The sequence below is a fragment of the Thermobia domestica genome, chromosome 18 (genome assembly GCF_964235325.1).
Source record: "Thermobia domestica chromosome 18, izTheDome1.hap1.1, whole genome shotgun sequence".
Classification (NCBI taxonomy): domain Eukaryota; kingdom Metazoa; phylum Arthropoda; class Insecta; order Zygentoma; family Lepismatidae; genus Thermobia; species Thermobia domestica.
The window spans coordinates 19,087,434-19,099,458 of NC_137471.1; the positions used below are offsets into that span (position 1 = coordinate 19,087,434).

Below are 12,025 nucleotides of genomic sequence, written 5' to 3' on the forward strand. Positions count from 1 at the left end.
GACCACGACCACTTGTGAGTACTAGTGGTGTAAGTAGACAGCTAGTTAAAGCACGAGTCCAAGCAACGTAAGCCCGATCTCAAGTGCGTGTAAAACTAAAATAGTGTGATCAATGGTAGAGCGTCATCTCTGGTGCATGGGGTCACTGGTTCGATCCCAGCTCACGAAAAGTGAACGTGGGTTTCCTCGGGTTCTCCCGTTCGCTCCCACTTTCTTCATTCCACCATTTCATTAATTCCTCATCATCACCGTCTCCTTTAGCCTACCCGGTATAACCTTGGGACGTAAAACGTGAAAATTTTCATTTAATTTATTTAAATAGTGTGAGCCTCATCGAGCATAGCAAGTCTGATCTCGAGTGAGTATATGCCTACAGTGGCGGATCCAGGATATGATCAAGGAAGAGGCTAAACTAAAGTTTGCCGTTTTATCCAATGTAAAGCAGGATTGAAGCCCATTTTATCCAGTGTATACCTGAGCGTCAAGAGGGGTTATAGCCCCTATAGCCCTCCCTTGGATCCGCCACTGCCTAAAATAATGTGAGTCGTTGAGCATAGCGAGCCTGATTTGGACAGATAGGATAGGATTTTAGATTTCTGGGCTTTCGGCATCTGAAGCCATTTAGCCCTTCACGTTTTTGAGGGATGACGTCCCTCGGCGAGCACACAATTCGGGGAAAGGGAAGGAAGCGGCCTGGGACCTATAAGTTAGGTACCACCCCGACATTTGCCTGGTGTGAATGAGGAAAACCCAGGAAAAACCTCATTCAGGGTGGCTGGCCTGAAAAAGCGTGTTACACTTTTTCGACCGACTGGCTCCACCGGGAATCGAATCCGGGACCGCTCGCACCGAAGGCGAGAGCGTTAGCGATTACGCTACGCGGGGCCACCTGATTTCGACAGAGAACGCACGCCTAAGTTAGTGTGAGCCTTACTGAATACAGCGAGCCTGACCTTACATTGCAAATGGCCACTATTCCTCACCATTAGATGTACGCGTTACGATGTTACGACTGGACTACTTCGTTCTTGTATCACGTGTTCAGGAAGCACCGTTATTCTTCTGATCTATAATTGTACTTTGTTATCGTCGTTTTTGTAGAACGTAAGAGAAATTTATCTAAGAATATTTAGAGAAAGAGAAACCATAGTGAGAGACGAAGCAATATTTGAAAGTATAAAATCCACGCAACGACCCACTTTTAGCCCACCGTTCATTTTCGGACAAACGATTACTGTATACGGTTCTTTTCTTATCACAACCCAAGCGGAATGAACGAACGAAATGGGAACACTGATTCAGGAAGTGATGCCGCAAGTAGAACGTCCGACTCAACTTGCTTTCTTCTCTCTTTTTTTTTTTTCGGTTTCTTTTTTAAATTACACATTCACATATATTCTTATGTTTATATCAATGGGGTTTGCATAATATACTCACGACTGGAGTTGCCAAAAGTGTACAACAGACTTTTCAGACACTAATTATATATATATATATATATATATATATATATATATATATATATATATATATATATACAGGGCCGGATCTAGAATTTTCTGACGGGGGGTGCACCAGTACATTTGAATCAAATTTAAATGTTGTAAATGCCTATAGACATCTGTTGTGTGTGTGAGGAATTGACAAAACTATTATTTTTGCAAAGCTTTGCTTTCTTTTAAGCCCGAAACGGAAACATGACATTAAATTTTCCGAAAATATTGCAATTTTCACTGCTAGCTTCTCACTTTAGATAGTGTATATTCACAACGGCGGGGGTGTACTTGCTCCGGTGCACCCCCTAAATCTGGCCATATATATATATATATATATATATATATATATATATATATATATATATATATATATATATATATATATATATATATATATATATATATATATATATGTATGTATATATATAATGATTACTATTATATTATTTTTTGAAGGTGTGAAACTGCGTTTTGGTAAGGCGTCTGCCTGTCAATTCAATAGATACTGTTCGATCCCCGCTGAAAGCAAGATTTACTCTCTCATTATACCCTAATGGAAACACCATGGCCTAGTGGTTAGAGCATTCGACTCATGTCCACATGGTCCCGGGTTCAACTCACAGACGGTGCTTTCCAATTTTCGGCGTCCACCCAACGTCGTGAGGGGAGTCCGGTTTCTGTTTTCACTGAAACTGCTTTCGGTGAAAATGGTGTCGGTGACCGAAACTCTATTCTGGTCTGAAATAGATCCAATTTTGAAAAAAACAGAACCGGTTTTGAAGAAAAGCGAAATCGGATACGGTGAAAATCCGAAACGGATTCGGAGAAAACCGATAACCGGTTTTGAAAAAAATGAAACCGTTTTGAAAAAAACTGAAAAACCAGTTCTTTGAAAATTTTCAAAAACCGGGTTCGGTTTTTCTAAAAATCGAAAACCGAAAAACCGGTTTTTATGCCCACCACTAATAACAATACTGGGATGGAACTAGAAGCTTCTCGTATCAGAGGTGAGCACTCTACTGCCTAAAAAAAATTCCAACCAGGATATATGAGCTCCTCCATGGCTAAGTGGTTAGCGTACGCGCCCTTGCCGTGGGAGGACCGGGATCGATTTCCGGCAGGGGGTCATGTAGTTCGGATTCCACGTTAATTAGTAGGTTCCGTCTCATATAGCCTCGCTGCTCAAAGGAACGTTAATCTCAAAATCAAGTCAACCAGAATATTTTTCTTTATGGTCTTTAACTTAAATTATTTTCTCATTGATTCAATACGACAGAGACATGAACACAGGATCTTTATTGCTTTTGAGATGCACTCGAATCCCCAATGGATTCTGCCTTAGATCGTTCGTTAACCTGTAATGTCTGAGACCACTCGACTACCTAGGTACACCGACAATGAAATCTCCTAGTTTTACGTTCCAGGGTTATTATTCTATAAGCTAATGGATAATTTCGTGATTTATGAAAGGGAATTATTGTGAAAGAATGGTCGAAGCAAAATGTAGAAGCTAACCGGAGAACCATGAAAAAAAAATCAAGTACAGTATATGGTGTTGTCCGATTGTGGCCTAGGATAAAATCAGAAACTCTTTGCTTCAAAAGGCTCTACCAATTTTCGTGTTTTAGAGCAACACGGTGGCACAGTGTAAAGTGCTTATCTCTGGTGAGTGGGGCCTCTGGTTCGACCTCCGACCTAGTAAGTTTTTGGTGGACATCGTGTCCGTGGGTTTTCTCAGAGGTACTTCCCTCTTCTCCCACATTCTTATTCCACCAATTATTCCATCATCATTCACTTGCCTTACTCATCCATCTCCCTTAGCCTGAAAGACACAATCATGGGACGTTAAACTGAAAGATTTTTACACTTTTCGTATTTTTATCTCTCTTTTTTTGCTGTTATTTATTGAAGTTATAGCGTCCTTTTCCCAGCACCCAGGCTATATGTGGCGTGGAGTAACAGTTTAACGTGGAATCCAAACCACAATAATAAGTTCAAACTTCAATGTTATCCCACCGGGAATCGAACCCGGGACTCCGTGCGCGAAAGGTGCGTGCGCTAGCCACTAGACCAGCGAGGATGACTCTAATATTCTCTTTCTTACACTTGGGGACTTGGTGTTTATCCACCACAAAGCCCACTTGGCTCCATGGCTTACCTCTGGTGCCTGGGGTTCTTAGTTCGATTACCAACCAAGTAACTTTGTGGTGGACAAACACCGTGTCCGTGGGTTTTCTCGGAGTACTCCCGTTTCCTTCCACATTCTCATTCCACCAAATTTTTCAATCATCATTGACTTACTTTAATATCCTCTCCCTTAACCTAAAGGAGATAACCGTAGGACGTTAAACTTAAAAAAATCATTTTTTTAATGTGCCAGGATTATGCTCCAAAGGTGACGATGATAATGAAAGGATATGGTGGAATAAAAAAATGAAATCTTTGAGTTTTACGTCCCACGCTTATGCCAGCTAGGCTAAAGGAGACGGTGATGATGAGTAATGAATGAAATGGTGGAATGAAGAAAGTAAGAGGAAACGCGAGAACCCCGAGGAAACCCACCCACACGGTGTTTGTCTACCACAAAGTTCACTTGGCGGGAGCAGGATTTCAACCCGGGACCCCATGTACCAGAGGTGAACGCTCTACCACTGTCCCACCGTGGTCCCATAATGGATTAAGAATAGCGAGAGGAAACGGGAGAATTCCGAGGAAACCTATGCACACGGTGTTTGTCCACCACAAAACCCGCTTGGCTCGATGGCTTAATGTGGGATCAAACCTAGGACCATATGCACCAAAGGTGAGAGTTTCACTGAACCACAGCGGTCCCCCTATGAGGCACTGTGTTCCCGATATGCGCCTATGGATTAGAAAAAATATAGCTATTTCACAAAACAAGAATCGCTTCACAAAGACTACAACTATTTTTAGTTCCTCCCCCCCTCAAGAATAAAAAGTTAGCTGTGAAAAACAAACACAAAAATTGATTCATTTTTCTCTATCTAGTTCAGTTATTTTATTCTGTTGACGATTTATTTGTAATATATATGTATATTACAGTCATCCGTTGCTTCTGATAAAGAATTCAGTGCTCGAGATAAGAGACCGTTCTTTTTTTTCCTCACTCTTTCTGTTTAAAGAAAGGAAGAAAGTGGTCTTATTTCAGGTCGTTAACCCCGGCTGATACATTTATATATGAACAAACAGTTGGTAGGCTATCAAAAGACGCGAGGGATTAACATTTAAACTCCCCCCCCTCGTCTTCTGAAATGCCTTTCTCCGTTTAAATATAACAATATCCAAATAGGATTTGTTAAGTTTGTTTTCCATAATAATTGTTCAACACTTTTTTTTTTCAACAAATTTCACCAGATCATATATATTGTTACTATCAGCGTTGCAACATGCCCTCATTTTCTTTTCTTTCTTGCCTCTCCGCTACACAAAGCACAAACTTTTTAATTTTTTAGGGCACGTTAGTTCACTGATACAAACGTCACAAATCAGTATGCAGGATCTGAAATTTTTCAATCTCAAATGCAGCAAAACCTGTCATCAGGGCCGTAACTTGTGGGGGAGCAGTGGAGCAACTGCCCCCCCTCCCCAGAGAAGCTCCCCACTGTTCGAGGAGGACCCATTTTAAGACAAAAGTTTTTTACTATATATGCGATATTGAACATGAAATTATAAATGAAGCATCAAATAGGTTTACTACATTACATAAACAAAACAGCACACAAAAGGTAAGTAAACAGAAATGAGTTGTGGACCCATTTCAGTGAAAAAAATATCTACTATTAGGGGCCCTAGAAATAGTATTTATTCGTATGGCATTGAGATTTGTCAATATTGTCCCCTTAATTAATTTGTCATGTATGGAAAGGGCCTAGCGGCGTAACCGTGCAGAAGGGCCTACAGGCTCCCAGGGGCCGATAAAGAGTAAGAGAAAGATGGAAAGAGGGGTCCCAAGAATTAGAAAATCAACTTTTCTAGGGGGCCCAAATACGCGTATTAATGCTTCCCCCAGAAAAAATCTAAGTTATGGCGCTGCCTGCCATTTTCGGCTGAATTAGGAATTCAAATTGTTGTGTACTACCCAAAGTGAGTTGGTTCTTTAGTTTAACGCCCTCTTTAGATCAGCGGCGGATCCAGTCCGGGGCCAGGGAGCCTAGTTTACCCCCCCCCCCCCAAGTTTTTCGAGTGACAAAAAATTAAGCTATTATTTATATATTTTTGAAAGTTTATAGTAAACTTATAATTTACCTATCATAGTGTAGGTTTTGGCTGCCCTCCTCCCAGTTTATACCTTCTAGACCCGCCACTGCTTTAGATTAATTAGTTGTTCGATAGACGTATTTCATATCTACGTCCTTTCTCAACAGCGAAGTCCGAGAAAACCAACGCAAACGGGGTCTGTCAAACCACTAAACCCACTTGGTGCGAGCTGAGATCAAACCAGGGACCCCCATCCACCAGAGGTGAATATATTCTACCACTGACCCACAATAGCTCCATTCAGTGTTCCAGCAAGAGAAAGTAAGATGATTAGCAATTGGATTTTTGGGCTGTCGGCATCTATGGTCATGTTAGGCCGTCCCGTATGAGGGAAGGGAAGGAAGGAAGCGGCTTGGAACCTATATATGCTATAGATATACCACATTGACTTGACACCTAGTCTTCCGTTCCGAGCGCTGCTATCGGCTGAAGGAATTCCACTCCTTTTGGCTAAGGCTCTCTCGCTTAACAACAGCTGAACCCTTATTGGCTCAACCGTGGGTATGTCGAAGGTGTGAGCTTTAGTTCGCATATTTGCCACGGCTCAAGTCATTTTGGCAGCACTATAGGTACCATGCCGGCATTTGCCTGGTGTGAATGAGAAAAATTCCAGGAAAACCTCACTCAGATGGCTGGGCTAAAAAAAAGCTTTTATACTTTTTCGACCGAGTGTTCCCACCAGGAATCGAACCTGGGACCGTTCGCACCAAAATTCAGAGCGTTAGCAGCTACGCTATGCAGGGCTACAAGAGAGAAAATAAGAACTTCACTACATACTTCTGTGTACTCTACGGACGTACTACAAGAACCTTGGAGTACTATAACAATAATTTCCAACACAGCAAATTGTCTCATGATCTCTTTATAACTTTTTTTTTTGTATGCAAAGAATTCTGGGAAGGTGACCTACATGGACGACTGGCCACAAGTTAAAGAGTCAGCTTAATTTAAAACGACATCCCAGCAATTTATGTTGACAATGGCCACACAATGATCAGTGGCTTCCTGTTTCAGAGACGCTCACAAAATAATGGTTCTTCGTCCTTTTGTTTGCACGAACTGATGACACTTACAAGAAACTTTCAAAAGAAAGAAGACAAAATCAATGCTTAGCTTGAATTTTACAAGCTCATAAGGCAAAAATCATCCTTCAGGTCAACCTCATAACCTCATCCTCAGTTTCTGAGGTTCAATGAAAACATGAAGAGGGTCAGGTTGTTACGTCAGGTCAGTTTATTTATACGAGTAAGCAGTGGCGGGTGTTAAGGGTAGTCAGATCGGTAAAACTTTAAATTTTAAACTGCATACAAGAATTAGTATTAAGCTTTCCTCCCTTCGCTTACAACAAAAAATTTTAAATTTTGACCAATGTGACTTTCCTCAACAACAGGGACATACGCATGGGGTACAGTGGCGGATATAGCCCGGTGCCAGGGGACTAGCCTCCCAAGTTTTTTAGGTAACAGAAATAATTGAAGCTATTAACCATAATAATTTAGTAAACGCATGATATACCTACCATAGTCTGGATTCTGGCCACCCCCAGTTTTTACCTTCTTGATCCGCCACTGATAGGTCGGGACCCCCTCCCCAAATCCTGACTTTTTTTTGTAAAGTTAATCTAATTTTAGAAGTGATATTACAAAATTTTGGTATAATTTATCCTCATGTTGAATTCGGATCCCCAAAGTTTTGGACCTCTCCCGAAACAAATTCCTGCTTACGTGTCTACTCATAGCTACCAATGAGAGTAAGGAATCTTGTATGGATTTACAGAAATCGCAAATCTGACGGCGCCAGCTACTTCTTATTATTCCCCGATTTCTCCTGTAGTGGATTACTGCTCCCTTATTCGGTCTATGACTTGTTCCACACGTCTTTTCAAGGTAGACAAAGGCCTCATTTTTATTTTAACCACTCTTCGTCAGAGAGGTCCAGCCAGAACTACGTAAGTCAAGTAATGAACCTATGATAAAAACACTCAATATAGTATGATACAGTACTCATTGGCAGGATTACTGACGAAACTAGAAGTGAGGATGTCGAGAAAGTGATGTCTCGTCTCAGAAACTATAACTATTCTTTCCGGAAGAGCTGTGTCTCGTCTCGTAAATTTGACGTGAAAGTGCTGTATACTTTCGGGAAGCGTGTTTCTATTGGAAAACCTCTGTCTCGTCTCATTTTTTTGGGCAACACTGCTCGTCGCAACATAGTAGTCCCCATTGTTCTAGTAATGCCGCTGAGGTGTATTCGAGGGGTCTGAGACTTAGGATTGGAAATTAGATTTCCAGGCTTAGATCTATGGCCATGTTAGCCCATCACATATGAGTGATGATGTCCCTTGACAATCACACAATCTGAGGAAAGAGAAGGAAGGAAGCGGCGTAAGACCTGTATGTCAGGCATCATCCCGGCATTTGCCTGATGGGAATGAGGAAAACCACAATCAGGATAGCAACCTTCAAAAATATATTACAGTTTTTCGACCGAGTGTCCCCACCGTGTATCGAACCTGGAACAGTTCGCACCAAAGATGAAAGCGTTAGCGACTACGGTACAAGGGCCTACGAGGGGTCTGAGGCGTTAGCGGTGATGACTTCAGACAATTTGTCCCGGGGGGGATTTTAATACCCAGGGGGTTGAAGTTGTACTGCGATAATACTGGTAACTCTTATTGAGGACGACTGGAAATTTTTTTCCCCGGGAAAGAGAATTCCGCCAACTCCAAGGGGGAAATTTGCCCCGGGTACAACCCCTGAAATCATCACTGGGAGTTAGGCAGACGACCATAAGGGGTAACTCATTCGGGGTTCAAGTCCTTGTAAAAAGTATGGGTTGATTTTTTAAAAAAGAAAACTGTACTAAAAACATCATTGCTAACATTTCAATGCCTCACGCGAAATGAAATTTCAATTAGTCCAGTACATATTAGCCGCTAGAGGATGTTTGCTGCCATCTATCGGCGCAAAATGTAATTTCTATCATTCTAAAATTATACAGCTTTGTTTCAATAGTATAAAATGGGATGTGGACAGCCACAGTTAAAGTAACCGTTATCCGTGATGTTAACGGATTCACTTCATTAACAAACTCTATCGAGATAGTTGTACTGAAAAAAGCTATATATCCTTTTATTATAGGCAACCAACATTTATTTGCTACTATGCAGGTTGCATAAACCTAGATTTTTTTAGATTCTGAATGGGATATGGACAGCCACCTTTAAAGTTCACCGTTACGAGTGAAGATGCTAATGGATTCACTTCATTAACGAACTCAGCCAAGATACGTAGTTGTAATAAGAAAAGCTACGTATCCTTTATTATAGGCAACCAACACTTCTTTGCTGCTATACAGATTGCATAGAACCTAGGAAATGTTTTAGATTCTAAATGGGATAGGAGGGCATATTACTATCACAATCTTGTAATACCCACTAGTAAAATTCTAATAAAAGGTGGCTAGCGCGCGCGTCTTTGGTGCACGGGGACCCGGGCTCGATTCTCGGTGAAAGCATTGAAATTCGAACGCATTACGGTGATTCAGATCCCACCTCAATCTGTAGGTCCACATCTCATATAGCTGAAACTTCAACGAAAAACAAACTAGTCGTCGCAAAAAAAAAAAAAAATTGTTCTTTCATACAATAGTAAATCGAAAAAAAAGTAAGAAATTATACTTTCTGCATAATTTACTTAATTTCCAAATACTTGCCTCAGACGCGGGCACAGAAATTTTTGTTGGGGTGTCCATTATTACAAGCCACAACGTCTATATAGTATTTAACTAGTATATTTATGCACCCGAAAAAAAAATAAGTAATTGTAAAATACTTCCTCCAATATTTTAAGGAAAAAAAATTGATAGAACTATATTGTTTTTATAACAGAAAGAGTACAGATGAAAAGTAAGACCAAATTTTCATGGTACACCAACCATTTCTCTGTTAAACAAATATAATTTTATTGAAAACGTGTACAAATGTATATTGAATTAGGAAGTTTTTCGGAGGTCCGGGCCCGGTGGTACCCCCCATGGATGTGCCCGTGACCTGTCCTCATTACATTAATATAACTGTTCAGAAATCTAGACTGTGTTCTGTCCCAAATACTCTGTTCCGAAGATACAACATTGATGACAATATTTTCGAATGTTCTAATAAAACAAACTAACACACCTAATATTTTTTATCGTAGATTTTATTCACAGTCAAATTGCTATGAAACATAATTCAAAGCATAAGTGTTACGTATAATTGTTACGTGATACACTCCACTTTCTCCGCTGTTGATGCTTGCGCCATCTATCGAGAGTTTTTGTTATCCCGTAGCTATATAGTCTATCAGCGAGCGTGCTGACGAAACTCTGTGACGTAATGTTTATATCATCTAACGAAAGTTTCGGATTTATCGTTACATTGTTCGCCAAATTACGGAGGTAATTATTTTTTTTTGTCTTTGTATATTACTACTGCTGTACGAAATCAATACAATTTAAACAGCACAACATAACAAAAACTTAACTATCTCTATGGCCTATGGAACCCAGAGATTCAATGCCGCGTTCACAAAAGCTCTCCATTGACTTCTATCCCTAGCCAACTGGATTCAGTTTCTGTTTTGTATTTCTATTTCTACGAGATCCATCTTAATATTGTCCTCCCATCTGCCCCTAGGTCTTCCTAATGGTCGTTTTTCTCTTGGATTTCCAGTCAAAACTTTGAAAGCGTTCCTACTTTCTTTCATTCTGGCTACATGACCTACCCACCTGAGCCTCCTAGATTTGATAATTCTAACACTGTTTGGTAAACGATATAAATTATGTAGTTCCTAGTTATGAAGTTTCCACCATTCCCCATTCTCGTTCCTCTTGGGTCCGAATATTCGTCTCAGGATCTTGTTCTCAAATACTTTCAGTCTACGTCCTCCCCTCAGAATAAGCGATCATGTTTCGCAATCATACAGATCAACAAGCATGATTATAGTTTTATATATTTTAAACATCAAATTCCTCAACAAAATTCGCAACGACACAAGATTTTGACTTGAATAATAACACGAATTCCCTGCTTTTAGTCGACAATTTCTTCGTGAATATGGTTTTGGTCTGTTAATACTGATCCTAGAAATTTGAAAATATTCACTTTATCGAAAGAATTAATTGATATTTTAACGTATTCAGAATTTGCTGTATTATGATCCTAACAAACTTCCATGTATTTAGTTTTCTTTGCATTTATTTCTAAACAAATGCCCCTCCAATCGTTTAATAAGGTCTCTGCATTAACATCACAGCATACAAAACAAAATTTTAGAAAATTCGGAGCTAGCGAATTTAAGCCTTTCTTGTCTTTCCATAACTGATGTTTGGATAAAATGTGTGGTTTATTTTCGGGTTAATACGGCCAATAAGTACGCCGCGTCTTTAAAATTCAGGGTGGAGAAGGAGGGGACAATATTGGAATATAAGCAGGTTGTAAAAGTACTTATAATATTATATGTCCAGTTAATACTACGAATTCGGCCATCTCTTTAACCTGACCCTTTCCTTAAGTTGGACTTGGTTTTATGGGACGAGTCTATAAGCATACACATACTAAAATCCATTACTAAGTCAACTACCTCAAAGATATAACTGAAAATTCAATCGGAAAACGACCATTAGGAAGACCTAGACGCAAATGGGGGGATAATATTAAGATGGATCTCACAGAAACAGAAATACCAAGTAGAAACTGGATCCAGTTGGCTAAGGACAGAAATCTGTGGAGAGCTTTTGTGAACGCGGCATTGAGCCCCCAGGTAACATAGGCCATAGAGTTAAATATTTAAGTCAACTCCCTCACCTGGTCACTTGTTTAATTTGACCACATATTATTGTAGAACAATGTAGACACAAAAATGGATTATCATAAATTTATAACTTGGCCACTTATTTAAGTTGTGTGTGTGTGTGTGTGGAGTTGAAGGTGATAAACATTTACAGACTACTGTATACCAGGTCGCGAAATTTCCAGTCGCCAAATATTTTAGTGTAGCGATAGGAATTTGGTGTATTCTGGTATATTGGTATATCTTCCGTATTTTGGTCTGTGATATATATATATATGGTTGAACAGACTTGCAGACAAATTAAATCGTTTTGAGTGAGTTGTAGTAGTAGTCAACTTAAACTTTTTGTCATATTTACCCATAGATATGCGCCCAATTTACCTAGTGATAAACTCAAGATTCTACAGAATTTCTTAAAAA

General features: G+C 39.9%; 1 protein-coding gene across 1 annotated transcript in view; it reads right to left on the bottom strand.

Moving 5' to 3' along the window:
* Positions 1-12,025, bottom strand: part of LOC145675713 (nuclear hormone receptor E75-like) — a 228,627-nt gene that overhangs the window by 147,452 nt on the left and 69,150 nt on the right. The gene's annotated exons all lie outside the window — the stretch shown is intronic.